Source organism: Pongo abelii, chromosome 12, assembly GCF_028885655.2.
Source record: "Pongo abelii isolate AG06213 chromosome 12, NHGRI_mPonAbe1-v2.0_pri, whole genome shotgun sequence".
Classification (NCBI taxonomy): Eukaryota; Metazoa; Chordata; class Mammalia; order Primates; family Hominidae; genus Pongo; species Pongo abelii.
The window spans coordinates 77,262,849-77,280,037 of NC_071997.2; the positions used below are offsets into that span (position 1 = coordinate 77,262,849).

The 17,189-nt window shown below is 43.5% G+C and overlaps 1 protein-coding gene across 1 annotated transcript in view; it reads left to right on the forward strand.

Moving 5' to 3' along the window:
- RTN4 (reticulon 4) overlaps window positions 1–17,189 on the forward strand; it is a 179,664-nt gene that overhangs the window by 11,685 nt on the left and 150,790 nt on the right. The window lies entirely within an intron of this gene.

Consider the following 17,189-nt stretch of genomic DNA (forward strand, 5'->3'; position numbering starts at 1 on the left):
AAGACCTCGGTTCACTGCAACCTCCACCTCCCATGCTCAGGTGATTCTCCCTCCTCAGCCTCTCAAGTAGCTAGAATTGCAGGCACATGCACCATCATGCCCGGCTAGTTTTTGTATTTTTTGTAGAGACGGGGGTATACCATGTTGCCCAGGCTGGTCTCAAACTCCTGGGCTCAAGCAACCTGCCTCCCTTGGCCTCCCAAAGTGCTAGGATTATGGGCATAAACCATCACTCTTGCCTTTTAATTTAAAACTTTTTTTTTGAGACAGAGTCTCACTCTGTTGCCCAGGCTGGAGTGCAGTGGCACCATCTCGGCCCACTGCAACCTCCGCCTCCTAAGTTTGAGCAATTCTCCTGCCTCAGACTCCAGAGTACCTGGGATTACAGATGTGTGCCATCACACCCGGCTAATTTTTGTATTTTTAATAGAGACGGGGTTTCGCCATGTTGGCCAGGCTGATCTCAAACTCCTGACCTCAGGTGATTTGCCCGCCTCAGCCTCCCAAAGTGCTGGGATTGCAAGCACGAGCCACTGCGCCCGGCCTAAAAGTTTCAAATGCACATAAAAGTGGAGAGCATAGTGTAACGAATCCCCATATTCCCATCACCCAGCTTCAGCAATTAACGTACTGCCACTCTTGTTTCACCTATTTTCCCCAGCTTCTACTTTGTTTTGTTGGCAGTTCTAATGTTTTTAAAGCAAATTTCTGGTGTCACATCATTCCTCCCATAAATACTTGAGCAGGTATTTAACACATAAGGACTTTTGACAAAACATGGTATACCATTAGTACAACCAACACAGTTAACAGTAATTGTTAAAATATCATGTAATAAAAAAAGAAATATGTCATGATGTTTTCAGATTTTATTATTTTTTTGAGATGGAGTCTCACTCTGTTGCCCAGGCTGGAGTGCAATGGTGCCATCTTGGCTCACTGCAACCTCTGCCTCCTGGGTTCAAGCAATTCTCCTGCCTCAGCTTCCCAAGTAGCTGGGATTACAGGTGCACACCACCACGCCTGGCTAATTTTTGTATTTTTAGTAGAGACAGGGTTTCACCTTGTTGGTCAGGCTGGTCTCGAACTCCTGACTTCAGGTGATACGCCCACCTCGGCCTCCCAAAGTGTTGGGATTACATGTGTGAGCCACCGTGCCCTGCCAATGTTTTCAATTTTTCCGACATCTTTTACCACTGGTTTGTTCAAACCGGTAAAAGAATGTTTGGGGCTTTAAAAAGTATTAAAAAATACTTTAGGCTGGGCACAGTAGCTCACGTCTGTAATCCCAGAACTTTGGGAGGCCAAGGAGGAAGGATCACTTGATTGCAGGAGTTAGAGACCAGCCTGGGCAACATGGCAAAACCCCGTCTCTACTAAAAATACAAAAATTAGCTGGGCATGGTGGTGCATGCCTGTAGTCCCAGCTACTCAAGAGGCTGAGACAGGAGGATCACTTGAGCGCAAGAAGTGGAGGTTGTAGTGAGCTGAGATTGCACCACTGCACTGCAGCCTGGGTGAAAGGGTGAGACCTTATGTCAAAAAAAAAAAAACCCAAAAAACAAACAAAACTTGTTAAAAGGAGGATCACTTGAGCCCAAGAGGTGGAGGTTGTAGTGAGCTGAGATTGTACCACTGCACTCCAGCCTGGGTGAAAGAGTGAGAATTTATGTCAAAAAAAAACCCCAAAAAACAAACAAAACTTGTTAAAAGTATCATCATACAGTACGTAGTGTATTAAGTGCTTGTTTTTCCTTTGTACACTGAAGACAGATGGGGGCCCAGGACGTTTGCATGACTCTTGGACATCTCTGTTCCAACCTACTATCAGGAGAGTGGTATTCATTACCTTCCTAAAACCTTCTTGTTGTTGCTCTAATCTTTCTTTGTCCGGATCATCTTCTTGGGTTTTTGCAAGCCACCTCCCTTCATGGCAGCTCTTGAATCAGTCAGACATGAACTGAAACCCTTCTGTGTTACTTGATAGCTCTGTGACCTCAGGCAAATTACCTCTCAGAGTCTCAATCATTGTAAAATTTGGCAAGATCTATTGTAAATGTGGTGAGATCTTGACATACTGCAGCCTCCGCCTCTTGGGTTCAAGAGATCCTCCCGACTCAGCCTCCCGAGTAGCTGAAAATATAGGCGTGCACCACCATGCCTGGCTAATTTTTGTATTTTTCATAGAGATTTTTGTATTTTTTGTTGTTCTGGCTGATCTCAAACTCCTGGGCTCAAGCAATCTGCCCACCTCATCCTCCCAAAGTGCTGGGATTACAGGTGTGAGTCACTGGCCCAGACTAATGGTTGCTAATCTGATGAGAAAACAATGATATTTTAGTATTTAAGTGTATTTATCTGTTTACAGTGAGATTTGACATATTTTCCTTTGCCGTTGGCCATTTGTATTTCTGCTACTGTGAATTGCCTCTTTATATCCTTTGCTTCCCACCCCCTTTTCTTTTTTTTTTTGAGAGGAGTCTTGCTCTGTCACACCTAGGCTGGAGTGTAGTGGCGTGATCTCGGCTCACTGCAACCTCTACCTCCTGGCTTCAAGCAATTCTCCTGCCTCAGCCTCCTGAGTAGCTGGGATTACAGGCACTTGCCATCACGCCTGGCTAATTTTTTGTATTTTGAGTAGAGACAGAGTTTCACCATGTTGGTCAGGCTGGTCTCGAACTCCTGACCTCAGGTGATCCGCCCATCTTGGCCTTCTGAAGTGCTGGGATTACAGGCGTGAGCCACCGTGCCCAGCCCTCCCTCCCACCCCCTTTTTTTTTTTCTTTTTTCTTACTGAACAGTGGGGATTGCTGGTATACTGAATATTAGTTCTTTGCTTGTAATACCTGCTTCAGATATTTTAATATGTCACTTGTCTTTTAACTTTGCTTATATCTTTCATTGTTCTGAATTGTGAGTTGCTATGTTGCCTGGGTTTTTAATCCTTTTATCTTCCTGGCTTGTTTTTGTGCCTTTCTTAAGAAGGCCTTCCTTATCCCATGGTTATAAACATGTTGCAGTTTAGGTTGCAGTGAGTTGGGACTGTCCCCAGGGGCCAGAATCTGGTTGGCCTTTTGGACTTAGGAGAGAAGTGCAAGTGGAGTGGGTTTGCTCTGGGGATCTAGAACTCCACATTTTCCTCATCGGAGAGAGCAATGCACAGAAGCCATGGCTCCATGGATGGTCACCACGACCAGAAGCAAGTCTAGACGGAGTGCTTTAAGCTATTGCTGTTGTCTTCCACCCTAGGAGGGTGCAAAAAAAATGTGAGGCCACCCTGAAGGCCCAGTTTTTGGAGAGTTCCATCCTTTCCTTGCAAATTCCTTGACACAGCAGTCCCAGAACAGTGCAGATAAGTATAACAGGAGTAGTTTTGAGGACATGCTCTGTCCTCAAAGGCAGCTGCCATGTAGTGGAAAAAACAGTCACAGTCCCAGTGTGGTGGCTCATGCCTATAATCCCAACACTTTGGGAGGCCCAGTAGTTTAAGACCAGCCTGGGCAACAAGGGAAGATCTCGCCCCTACAAAAAATAAAAAAATTAGCCAGGCATGGAAGAAAACTTAAGCCCAGGAGGTCGAGACTGCAATGAGCCATGATGGCTCCACTGCACTCCAAGTCTGGGGAACAGAGGGAGACCCTGTGTCTAAAAAAAACAAAAAAGCCATCACAGAGAGGTGTGGTTCTGATACCAAACACAAAAGCATTTATCATTACAAGGTTTCACTGAAGTATCTGCATTTCTAATGCACCATGCTGGGTAGGGTGGAGAAAGAGTGATTCTGGGGGAATGTCTGTTCTTTTAGAAATAGCCCCCTCCACAGAGGTACAGTAGAACAGTGGAACAGAATCAGACATCTGTGATTGAGTTCTAGCTCTGTCCTTTAGCAGCTATGAAACTGTGGGCCAATCAGTGAGCCAAGGCCTCAATCTCCTCTCTGAAAATGGGAATTACCCCAGCTTGTGTGGGGTATTATGAGGATGGATGACGTGATGAATGGGAAAGTCGGTTGTATGTGCTCTAAGAAGTATAATATGGACTTAGTGTTTGGGGACACATGAAGAAGAGGATATGGTCTCTGTCCTCGAAGAGCTTGTGATGTATACACGTAGAAACATAAAACAGGACAAGACAGGAAATGATCAAGTTGTCAAATTGTATGGTAGTGGAAGTTGGAGAAGATCCGGTGTTCAGGACCAGAGTAAAATCCTATCTGTGGCTGTGCTCTTATGAAAGCTGCCAAAAGTGTAAAATGAAATGAAATCATCCAAAGGTGATCATCTTGTCAGCCTGAGTCTTTTTGTCCTGTCTTGTTCTGAAGAACAGCAGAACACCTCTTGGGCAGCTTTTGTCCTGGGCTCCTGGCTCTAAGGCCACCTCTTTCTTTTTTTAATTAAAAATTACTTTTAAAGTTTTATTTTAGATTTAGGGGTACGCATGAAGGTTTGTTACATAGATAAACATGAGTCATGGGTGTTTGTTGTACATAATATTTCATCACCCAGGTATTAGGCCCAGTACCCAATAGTTATCTTTTCTACTCCTCTTCCTCCCCCTACTCTCCCCCTCAAGTAGACCCTGGTGTCTGTTGTTTCCTTCATGTTCATAAGTTGTTATTATTTAGCTGCCACTTATAAGTGAGAACATGCAGTATTTGGTTTTCCATTCCTGCATTAATTTGCCTCCAGCTGCATCCATGTTGCTGCAAAGAACATGATTTCATTCTTTTTTATGGCTGCATAGTATTCCATGGTGTATATGTACCACATTTTCTTTTTCCAATCTGTCATTGATGGGCATTTAGGTTGATTCCATGTCTTTGCTATTGTGAACAGTGCTGCAGTGAACATTCACATGCATGTTTCTTTATGATGGAATCATTTATATTCCTCTGGGATATACCCAATAATGGGATTGCTGGATCTAACGGTAGTTCTGTTTTTAGCTCTTTGAGGAATTGCCACACTGCTTTCCACAATGGTTGAACCAATTTATAATCCCACCAACAGCATATAAGTGTTCCCTTTTCTCCACAACCTCACCAGCATCTGTTAGTTTTTGACTTTTTAGTGATAGCCATTCTGACTGGTGTGAGATGGTATCTCATTGTGGTTTTGATTTGCATTTCTCTAATGATCAGTGATATTGAGCTTTTTTTCCATATGCTTGTTGGCTGCATATATGTCTTCTTTTTTTTTTTTTTTTTTTTTGAGATGGAGTTTTGCTCTTGTTTCCCTGGCTGGAATGCACTGGTGCCATCTTGGCTCACCATAACCTCTGCCTCCCAGGTTCAAGCGATTCTCATGCCTCAGCCTCTCCAGTAGCTGAGATTACAGGCATGTGCCACCACGCCCAACTAATTTTGTATTTTCAGTAGAGATGGGGTTTCTCCTTGTTGGTCAGGCTCCAAGAGGTCTCAAACTCTTGACCTCAGGTGATCTGCCCGCCTTGGCCTCCCAAAGTGCTGGGATTACAGGCATGAGCCACCATGCCCGGACTTTATTTTTTGAGATGGAGTCTTGCTCTGTCACCCAGGCTGGAGTGCAGTGGCGTGATCTCGGCTCACTGCAAGCTCTGCCTCTCAGTTTCACACCATTCTCCCGCCTCGGCCTCCCAAGTAGCTGAGACTATAGGCGCGTGCTGCCATGCCCAGCTAATTTTTTGTGTTTTTATTAGAGACGGGGTTTCACTGTATTAGCCAGGATGGTCTTGATCTCCTGACCTGGTGATCTGCCCACCTCGGCCTCCCAAAGTGCTGAGATTACAGGCGTGAGCCACCGCGCCTGGCTTTTTAAAAATTTTTGAGACAGAGTCTTGCTCTGTCATGGAAGCTGGAGTGCACTGGTGAGATCTTGGCTCACTGCAACCTCCGCCTCCTGAGTTCAAATGATTCTCCCACCTCAGCCTTGTGAGTAGCTGGAATTACAGGCAAGTGCCACCGTGCCCACCTAATTTTTGTATTTTTAGTAGAGACAAGGTTTCACCACGTTGGCCAGGCTGGTCTCGAACTCATAACCTCAAGTCATCCGCCTGCCTTGGCCTCCCAGAGTGTTGGGATTATGGGCGTGAGCCACCGCACCCAGCCGTATGTCTTCTTTTGAGAAGTATCTGTTCATGTCCTTTGCCCACTTTTTAATGGGGTTGTTTTCCTCTTATAAATCTGTTCAAGTTCCTTATAGGTGCTGGATATTAGACCTTTGTCAGATGCATAGTTTGCAAATATTTTCTCCCATTCTGTAGGTTTCTCTCATTCTGTTTACCATTGATAGTTTCTTTTGCTGTGCAGAGCTCTTAAGTTTAATTAGATCCCACTTGTCAATTTTTGATTTGTTGCGATAGCTCTTTGTGTCTTTCTCATGAAATTTTTGCCCATTCCTGTGTCCAGGATGGTATTGTCTAGGTTGTCTTCCAGGGTTTTTATAGTTTTGCATTTTACTTTTAAGGCTTTAATTCATCTTTAGTTGACTTTTTTTCTTTTGTTTTGTGCAGCAGTCTGCATTATTGAATTGATTTTTGTGTATGGTATAAGAAAGGGATCCATTTTCAATCTTCTGCATATGGCTAGCCAGTTATCCCAGCATCATTTATTGAATAGGGAGTCTTTTCCCCATTGCTTTGTTTTGTCAGTTTTGTTGAAGATCAGATGGTCATAGATATGTGGCCTTATTTCTGGGCTCTCCATTCTGTTCCGTTGGTCTATGTGCCTGTTTTTGTACCAGTACCATGCTGTTTTGGTTACTGTAGCCTTGTAGTATAATTTAAACTTGTGTAATGTGATACCTCCAACTTTGTTCTTTTTGCTTAGGATTGCCTTGGCTATTCAGGCTCTTTTTTTGTTCCATATAAATTTTAAAATAGTTTTTTTCTAGTTCTGTGAAGATTGTTGGTAGTTTGATAGGAATAGCATTGAATCTGTAAATTGCTATGGCCAGTATAGCCATTTTAATGATACTGATTCTTCCTATCCATGAGCATGGGATGTGTTTTCTATTTGTTTGTGTCTTCTCTGATTTCCTTGAGCAGTGTTTTGTAATTTTCATTGTAGAGATCTTTCACCTCCCTGGTTAGCTGTATTCCTAGGTATTTTATTCTTTTTGTGGCAATTGTGAATGGGATTGCCTTTCTGATTTGGCTCTTGGTTTGAAGGCCACCTCTTTGTTTTCCTTTGATTTAGCCTTACATGCCTGCAAGGCTTTTATCTATCAGAGACTTTGCCTCCTTGGTTAAGTGTCCCTGTGAGAGCTTCTAGGTATCAAACCAGGAGCCATCAAACTGGATCTAGACGGAAAGACTGAGAAACTGGTTGTTGGGGCCTCAATACACCCTATGCTATGCCCCCTCCTCTGGAATTCAGTCTTGTTCCGTGGTGTGTCCCCAAAAGAATGAAGAAGTTCATCAAAGAAGGATACTGACGAAAGAGAGGGGATTAGGGTGATTCTCTCAGCTCAAACTTGCTGCAGCATCTATGTGTGGGGCTGGCAGTTCCACTGTGGTCTATGGAGAAGAGTCCTGTGACTGGCTTCTGCATTATTTTGCCTTTGCTCAGCTGTGGGCCAGTACAATAAGGATACAAAGTCCTTAGTCCATCCTTGAATGGGCCATTTTACTTCCCAAGACCAGCTGCCTTACAGAGAGATGCTGGACTTCATTACAAAGGGAGGTGGTGACTGAATAGTCCTGGTTAGGGCTGGCTACACAATTTGCAAGGCCCAGTGCAAAATGAAAATGCAGAGTCCTTATTCAAAAATTAGGAAAGAAAAGTGCTATTAAAGGTACTTTATATAAACTTTTTCTTTCAAAAAGATCTTGTTACTTATAAATGTAATAGGCATAATAGTGTTACACGTGTAACAATATAAACTTACAAATGCAAAAATCCACTTTTGGTGTCATATGGTATAATATAATATAATAAGTGATAATTACCAATGTGATATCTTGATCATAAGATTTTTCTGGCTTACTTTTTTGCTAATTCATTTATGAGGTCATCAAAAGTTTTACTTTTAGCAACTTCATTTTCAATTGATATAATTGAAAGTGACAGTCATTTTTGGCAAATACAAGATCTCAAATAATTTTTGATAGTTTTTAATTTTGAGAATAATCTTTCTGCTGATGCAATTGTTACTGGAGCTCTTAAGTATATTTTATAGGCTGGGACAGCATTGGGGTAAATTTCTGATAAATTATTTTAAAATATAAATTTTAGTACATTTAGATATGATGATAGCCTTCAAGTAAGTCTGAATTTAATTTCAAGTATAATTTATGAGTGACATTTTAATGTTTCCTTCGGCATTTTTTGCAACTTGCTGAGGTCATACAAGAATCAAAAGTGGTTTCATGATTTGTATATAGTTAAAAAGCCTATTTATGCATTCTATTGCTTTATCTTCCATTATATAAATTAATTTTATATTTTCTTTCTTGTCAATAATTGGCTTATTCCTTAGAAAATGATGCTCTTTCTGCTGATGCAATGGTCTCTAAATTTAATTTCTATTTCTAAGTCTGTGGATATTGGATTTGCAGTGCTGTAATAATTTTAAAACTAGAGATTCCAAACTCATTGGAGAATTCTAATAACTCTGATTGATATGCTTTATTGCAATGTCCATGTGTACATTTGTATTTTGTGGTAGTAACTGATTTAACAACCATGTTTACTGCTTGAGCACTGGCAGTTCCTGTCCCAGTGCTCTGGCTGGAGAGTTATTATTTGTGCAGATGGTGCAGGGACAGGCTCTGGGGATGGGTGTGTGTGCAGGTCTCTCACCTCTGTCCTTGTGCTTCCATGTGGAGTTTCTACCTCTTCTGGGGCTGTGGCCACTACTGCCACCTCAGCTTCTGCTGCCCCCACCACCACTGTCACTAATCTGGGCTCGGCTCTGTTTCTGGGTGCTGCCCAGCACACTGCCTGCTTGTGCCCATAGGACTGACCCATGTGTGCGTGGACTGCTGCCAGCTTATCTTCCTGCTCACATGCGTGCTCCATCCTCTCATCAGACGTCACTTACGAAACACAAGTTCAAAGATAAAATTATTAAGAATTTCAGACAATAGCCACAGAACATTAAACCAACTATGGGGTTCTTTTGGAGCTTTGGGCTTGTGCAAATGACTACACAGGTTGCAGGCCCATGGAGCCAGCTCTGGTCAGGGCCATGTGTGCAAACCTTGGTGGGGAAGTAATGACTTCTTGGTGCTGTAAGCCAGAAAGCACTCTAAGTCAGGGAACCTGTAAAAATCAGGAACATGTTCTAAAAAATGGAAACCCAAGGCCAGGTGCAGTGGCTCATGCCTATAATCCCAGCACTTTGGGATGCCGAGGCAGGTGGATTGCTTGAGTCCAGGGGTTTGAGACCAGCCTGGGCAACATGGCAAAATCCTCTCTCTATTAAAAAATACAAAAATTATCTGGAGGGGCCCCTACTTGTGGGGCTGAGGTGGGAGGATCGCTTGAGTCCAGGAGGTTGAGGCTGCAGTGAGCCAAGATTACACCACTGCACTCCAGCCTGGGCAACAGAGTGAGACCCTGTCTCAAAGAAAAAAAAAGAAAAAAGAAAATACAGATAAGTAAAAATAAGAAATCCCACCTAGCAGAAATACGGCTAAAATTTTGTTATGTGCTCTAACAATCTTTTTGTTTTTCTGTATGTTTTCAGAAAAAAAGTTAAATATAGAAAAGTACAGTGAGTAACATGACATGACAAGCACTCATGTTCTTGGTATCCTGAATGAATAAATATTTACATTTTGGCATATTTATTTCAGGTTATTTTATATAAAAGAAAACATTACTGATCAAGTTTAAGTCCCCTTGGTACCTCACTCAAATCCTATTTTCCTTCCTCCTTCCCTGGTAATTGTCATCATCAGACGAAGAGTAAGAATAATGGTCGATGACAACAGCATGATAATAGTAATGACCTCAGTGGATAAAAGGATCTGTCATGCTTCCCAGAAAATTCTGGATACTTTGATAGATGCTCTACAATTATAATTATCTTTTCCCAGAGCCTTCTGTTCAAGAGACTGGTAATAAATAGAACACGAATCAAATGGGTAGATATTAGCTAAAAGTTTAATTAGCTGAAGAAGGAGAAATAGTGGTAATGGTCTTGGGCTGATGTCTCTTGAGACCCTAATCCCAAACTTCACAGTATCTCTTAGTGATGGTTTTCTTACCAGGGCATTTCCTTGTGGTCAGTTAGATTTTTCCTGATGTTGTACTCATAGCTCCCTGAGCTTCCTCTATCATAATACTCAACACATGATTTTTTACCAGTTTAACTGCAGGTAATTTTTACCAGACTGTGAGCTCCCTGAGAGCAGGGATCGGGACTGACTGTCTCATTCATTGGTCTATTTCCAGTCCCATGTATGGTGTCTGTCAGACACTGCACAATAAGTATTTGGTGAATGACTGGAAAACAGTCTCAGGACATAGAGCTGTTGCTATTGTGTGGGATTCAAGGCTGATTCTGGGTTCTTGGGTTTAGTCTGGGGAAGGCATTGGATGCTGAATGTTTTTATTGGGGGTATTTGGTTCTGTGGCCTCATGGGAATTTTTCCAGCTGTCCTGGTGGCCACCGGGGTTTCCTTATTGGTCAAGTCAACCCTGAAAGGAGACCCTGGGGACCCCTGCGGTTGAATGCCATGTCTGGAGCAGCTGCTGCCTGCAGCTATGTGTGTGTGAGCTGGAGACCGGAGCTTTTCTTAATCTCTGAGCCAGGCTGCTGACAATAAACAAGCTTTCCGCCCAGCAGCTGCTGACAGTCGCCTCCCACACGGCCCACCCGAGCCCTGCCTGGAGATGGCATGACTCCTTCCCGGTTGCTCTAATAATAACAACATTATATTCTCAGTCAGAGCTTGAGAGCTTCACTCAGAGACATTTTTTCACTTGCTTGATAATGGGAGTTACAGAAAGCATAGAAATGTAGAAAACTCATTTGGACATTTATTTAAACCATCTCCAACTTAATTTGGTCAGGTTCAAGTTTTTAAATATCTCCTGCTCGTCTTCTGACTGCTGAGCAGTGGAAAGGGGACAAGCAGAATGGAGGGACAGTGAGAGGTCTGGGGGCCAGCCCCAGCCTGGAGGAAGGGCCCCCTTGTAAAGCCTGGGCGTGAGGAAGGTTGGCAGGGCAGGGCCCAAGCCTGGGCTCTAGTTTCCCTGAGCCTGCCAGGGTGCCCAGCTGGGAGTTTCTTTCTGTCTGTGCCCACCCTGGTGAGCTGGAGATGGGGGGAAACCTGCTAGGAAAAGTGGCTTTGGAGAGCTAAAGTGAGAGGGGCAGGAAGCATTGCTTTCCTTCTAAGAACCTTTGCTTCCCTTGGCCTCAGCCTCTGCCTGGGGTGATACAGGGTTGCTTGCTTCAGAGATGCGGCTGTGCTGTTTAGCCCCTTCTTAGATTCTGCCAAGGCAAGGCCTAGGTGTCCAGAGTGGCCATGGGAATCATTCATCTACGCCACCTCTCAGTGCCATGGGCCAGTCTGGGCCTCACGCTGCCCACAGTGAGGCATGGGTTTGCGTTTTGCAGTCACTTGGAATGACTGCACTTTTTTCCAGTTCATGGGAGCAAATGGAGAGGTGTTCTGGGAATCCCATCTTCACCCTCCTGCATCTGAGGCCGGTGAGCAGCTGAGAGAAGGAGAAATGAGAAGCCAGCTGGTCAATGGCCTGACTCCTCCGCCCCTGCATAATTATGGGTTGGCCACATAGCTAATCCCATTTTCTCAACAGCCCTGTGACATGAGGGAGGAGGAGGTGGTTGTGGAAACCACATGCCCTAGATCCTAGTGGTGCTCCAGCAGCCTGGGAGCAAGGTTGCCCTGGGAGATCCCTGGGGAACTATTGACTTCTCTCCCTGATCTTTTGCTTTTTTGCCCCCTGTAATACTTTCATCATTTTCACTGTGGCTAAGCGAGATTCCAAGTTGGACTGGTCACTCTGCCCAGAAAATACAAGTTCTATGAAGAAAAGTGCTCTATAAATCCAAGGCATTATGAAATTTACTTCTACTATAAGGCTTTTATACTCGCATCCAGTAAGTCTGTGTCCCCTAGCTAAGGGATGAAGTCAGCCAGCTATCACATGAGCTCTCTGTTCTTAAATAGACTCAAGGCTTTGTTCAAAGCTTTTCAGATGGATTCATTTAAAACTGCAGCTTCCCTGCCACTTTAAGAAATTCACCCTATCCATCGTCAGCCTGGTACTGTTGAGTATATTACCATTATACATAGAGGCATAGACTATAGCTCCCAGTGTAGAAAACAAAACTTTACATTTAGTAATTGCAGGAAACTTGACTGCAATTCGTTGAGAATGTATTTTGATGAATAAGGAAAAAAACATTTCAAAAAATAGGTCAGGGCACTTTTAGGGAGCCCAAAAAACCCGCAAAGATTCTCTGCAGGTGTAATAATTGGGCAGTCCATCCAGCCTCCCACCTCTGTCTGCTTCCCTTGTATTTCTTTTCCAGGCTGCTGTCTGTGACAGCTCAGGAAGAGGCCCTAGGCAGCTCTTCTCTGAATTCTTCCCCCTGACATCTCTCTGCCTTCTTCGCACACAAATCAGCCTCACTAGCACCTCAGCTTCTAATTTTAGCTGCTGTTTTGCATTTTGTGTAGAATACAAGGAAATAGAATGCAGAATTTAGACGGGAGAAAAGGCAGGCTGCTTGCTTCCTGATAAATTGTCAGGGACCCATATCTGATGGTTGAAGTCTGATAGCAATCAGAACAGCAGGGAACAGAATGGTTGTGTCCTCATCTGCATTAGAGAGCAGTCTCTTTTCAGGGTTCCATGAGCTAGGGCCTTTCTGTCCTTTTCCCTCTGCTCTGATGGCTGGTTGCATGGCTTCAGAAACCACTAGACTTAACTCCTGGTTTGGTGAAGATTCAACTTGACACAGATAATTGATAATGTTGAGAGGGAGTGTGTGTGTGTGTGTGAGTGTGTTTGGGGGCCAGGGAGGATTGTTTTACAAAAGAATCCTGAACTAGATTCAATAGTCTGTCCACTAGAAGCAGAGGACCATATTCTATACCCTTTATCATGTGAAACTTCTTCCTGGGTGTCTTTTTTTTTTTTTTGAGACAGGGTCTTGCTCCATTGCCCAGGGTGTAGTGAAATGGTATGAACACAGCTCGCTGCAGCCTTGACCTCTTGAGCTCAAGCGATCCTCCCAACTCAGCCTCCCAAGTAGCTGGAATTACAGGGGCACACCACTTCTCCTGGCTAATTTTTAAAATATTTGTAGAGGCAAGGTCCCAGTATGTTGCTCAGGCTGTTCTTGAACTCCTGGGTTCAAGCAGTCCTTCATCTTGACCTCCCAAAGTGCTGGGATTACAGGCATGAGCTACCATGCCCAGCCCTGGGTGTCTTTCAAAAGATGGGGCAAAATTTTGAGAGTAGACTAGATCGGTGCTACCCAAAGTGTGGCAGCATCAGCAACATTTAGAAGCTTGTTAGAAATTCAGTCTTCTCAGGGGTGGGGTTGCTACAAATTTCCTTAGTGAGACAAAACAGAAAATCCCAAACAAACCAACCTTTGTTATTATGAAATATAACACACAGAAAACTGCATAGATGCATTATATAAAGGGAATCTTATAAAACCAAATGAATTATAATAAAAGGAACGCTGTGTCATTTCCACCCATGTTAAGAAATAGAACATTGCCAGCACTCCAGGAGACCCTTGCCTAGTGGAATTCCAACTCCCTTCCCTATCCCAAAGGTAATCACTCTCCTGGCTTCTGTGCCTTTTTCTTTTTTATATTTTTACCATCAAAGAATGTATCCCTGCATAGCACAGAGTAGTTTGCCTGTTCTTGACCTTTATCTAAATGAAATTATGAAGTGCATACTTCTTTGTGTCTGGTTTCTTTTGTATATTTTGTCTGTGAGATTTCATGAAGCTTTTAACACAGCAATTGTTGCCCTTTCCAGAGCTGCCACGCCCTCTCATTGTTTAGATCCATAGCAACCCCTCAGAAAAGCATAGATTCTCCTTTAAAATTACACCAAGCTAAAATTAATTTGATTAATGAGGATTTAATTGTGCTCCTTGAGCCAGGTGTTATTCCCTGGAATGCTGCCGAGTCAGGATTGGGACTTGCTGCTCCAGGGCTCTAGCTGTGTCTTCTCTGTTCCAGGATGAGCTTGAGGTGATGGTTAGGAGGCCCTTCAGGAAGAGGCTGCTCATTGAAGGAAATACTCAAAGCCACGAGCTTTCAGGAGCCTCAAAACCCAATATTCAACAAGTGTGTGGCATTGGATCAGGTCCGAGATGACCCAGGGCTATTTCAAGGTCTCACATGTTTGTCTTTATGCTTTTTTCATTGAAGTTTTCTGATCCATCACATAAGAAACAGCTATCTGGCCGGGTGTGGTGGCTCACACCTGTAATCCCGGCAATTTGGGAGGCCAAGGCAGGTGGATCACTTGGGGTCAGGAGTTCAAGAACAGCCTGATCAACATGACGAAACCCCATCTCTACTAAAAATACAAAAATTAGCGGGGCATGGTGGCAAACACCTGTGGTCCCAGCTACTCGGGAGGCTGCAGCAGGAGAATTGCTTGAACCCAGGAGGTGGAGGTTGCAGAGAGTCAAGATTGCACCACTGCACTCCAGCCTGGGCGACAGAACAAGACTCCATCTCAAAAAAAAAAAAAAAAAAAAAAAAAAGAAAGAAAAAGAAACAGCTATGCCTAAAGGAGAGTGCTGGGAAGTGTAGAAGAGATGAGACATCTAAGATGCAGTTATTGACCCGTCTTTTCCCCTAGAATCTTGCTCCCCACAGAGGTTAAGGGCATGGTCTTTAAGTCAGACCAACCTGGATTCTGGTCCTGCCTCTGCCACTCATCAGCTGTGTGACTGTAAGTTCATCCTCATCTTAGAATGGAGATTATAATAATAGTACATACCTCATGGGGCTATTTTGATGATTAATTAAGAAATGTTCGGAAAATGCTTAGCTTAGCGTCTGACTAATAATTCTAGCTAACAGTGAATGCTTCCAATGTATCAGCTACTGGAATCCTATATGATTGATTCTATTGTTATACTCAATTTCAGATGAGGAAACTGAGGCTCGGAGAGGTTAAGAAACTTGCCCAGGATCCCATGGCTAATACGTGGTGTGGAGGCATTTTAACACTTAACCACTGCGCTGTGTATCTATTTTTATCATCATTTTAAGTCAAGGCTTTTATATTCTTGACATGTTTCTCCCATTATCTGTTTCAAACCTCTTACATGGCTTCTAGCACAGCCAGAGTCTTATCAGCTGCTGGTCCAGGATCAGCCTGATGAAACAATTAGAAATGAGGCCCCGGCAGTGACTCATGCCTATAATCCTAGCACTTTGGGAGGCCAGGCAGGAGGATAGCTTGAGGCCAGGAGTTTGAGACCAGCCTGGGCAACAAAGTGAGACCCAATCTCAAAAATAAAAGAGACTAGTCCCCATCTCCTTGTTATATGACCCTCTTTTGGGGTTGTCTCTCACAATAGAAGCTAATGGCCACAACAGTAGCCATGTTGAATGCACCCAGAGGGTCTTTGCTGTCACTTTACAAAGCACTAGCTTACCCTGAAGCCTTGAATCACACTGAGCTGGGATTCTGCAGCACTGAGTCATTAAATTGTTTCAAGGGTTAAAAAATGGTCCTAAGAGGATGGCATAAAGGAACTGTGGGGAGGAGGTAGTAGTTTCATAGCAGCACACTGGTGACTTTAACTTTGAGGCAGACATACAAGTTGCTAGATTTCCCTGCCCATATGTGGTAAGAGGAGAAGCAATGTACAGAAAGGATGAGCTAGACAGAATGCTTTTCTTCTATCGATGACAAAAACATAGTGCCCCGGAATAGAATACTGAGGGGCTATTGGGAGCAGACTGTGCTTTCCTGGGCAGTAGCATTAGTAGCTTAAGACAGGGGTGGACCCCAGCCTTCTTTTCTCATGATTTTGTGATAAGGATATTATCTCTTTATTCTCAGATTTCTAGAAATCTTCTACAGTGTGGTGGGCAAAATCGTGCCTCCTCTCCAAAGATGTCCACATCCTAATCCCTGTTACATATATATATATATACATATATATATATATATATATATATATATATATATATATATATGGGCCCAGTGTAATCACAGAAGTTCTTATAAGAGAATGAGAGAAGCAGGAGAGTCAGTTTCACAGTGATGTAATGTGAGAAAGACTCAACCAGCTATTGGTGGCTTTGAAGATGAAGGAAGGGGACCCGGAGTCAAGGAATGTGGGAGCTTTTAGAAGCCAGAAAAGGCATGGAAACAGATTGTCCTCTAGTGCTTCTAGAAAGGAATACGGACCTTCTGACGTCTTGATTTTAGCCTAGTAAGATTCATGTCAGACTTCTGACCTACAGAGCTGATAAGATAATAAACGTGTGTTGTTTTAAGCCACTAATTTGTAGTAATTAGTTATATAAACCATAGAAAGCTAATATGCATAATTTAACCCATATACCAAGAATATGACTTGGAAAATCAAATTGTCTGAAGGGAGAAGCTTTTATATTCTCTCCTAGCTGTGGCTTCTGTATCCCAAGTACATGAAACCTGTAAGCCCACATGTGTGTGCTGATGTGGCATCGACGGTAGTAACAGTTAATAAATACCTCTATCTCTTAAGCCATCTTTAAGCTGATGCACCCTCTAGTGAACCTGGGATTGACAAGGGGAGATGAATGGGGGTGGCTATTCTTCACGCTATTGCCACCCCTGAGCCTTTGCACCCAGGGAAGCTTCAGAGGAGGAACATGCCTTTTCAAAGGCAGTCTGGAGAAGGGGTGTACTAACTTTCTATGGTTCTCTGGAGTTACTTATTTATTTGTTTATTTATTTAGAGACAGAGTCTCACTGTGTCACCCAGCCTGGAGTGCAGTGCCGAAATCTTGGCTCACTGCAACCTCCACCTCCTGGGTTCAAGCAATTCTCCTGCCTCAGCCTCCCAAGTAGCTGGGATTACAGGCGTGCGTCACCACGCCCATCTAATTTTTGTATTTTTAGTAGTGACGGGGTTTCACCATGTCAGCCAGGCTGGTCTCGAACTCCTGACCTCAAGTAATCCACCCGCCTAGGCCTCCTAAAGTGATGGGATTACAGGTGTGAGCCACCACGCCCGGCCTGGAGTTAA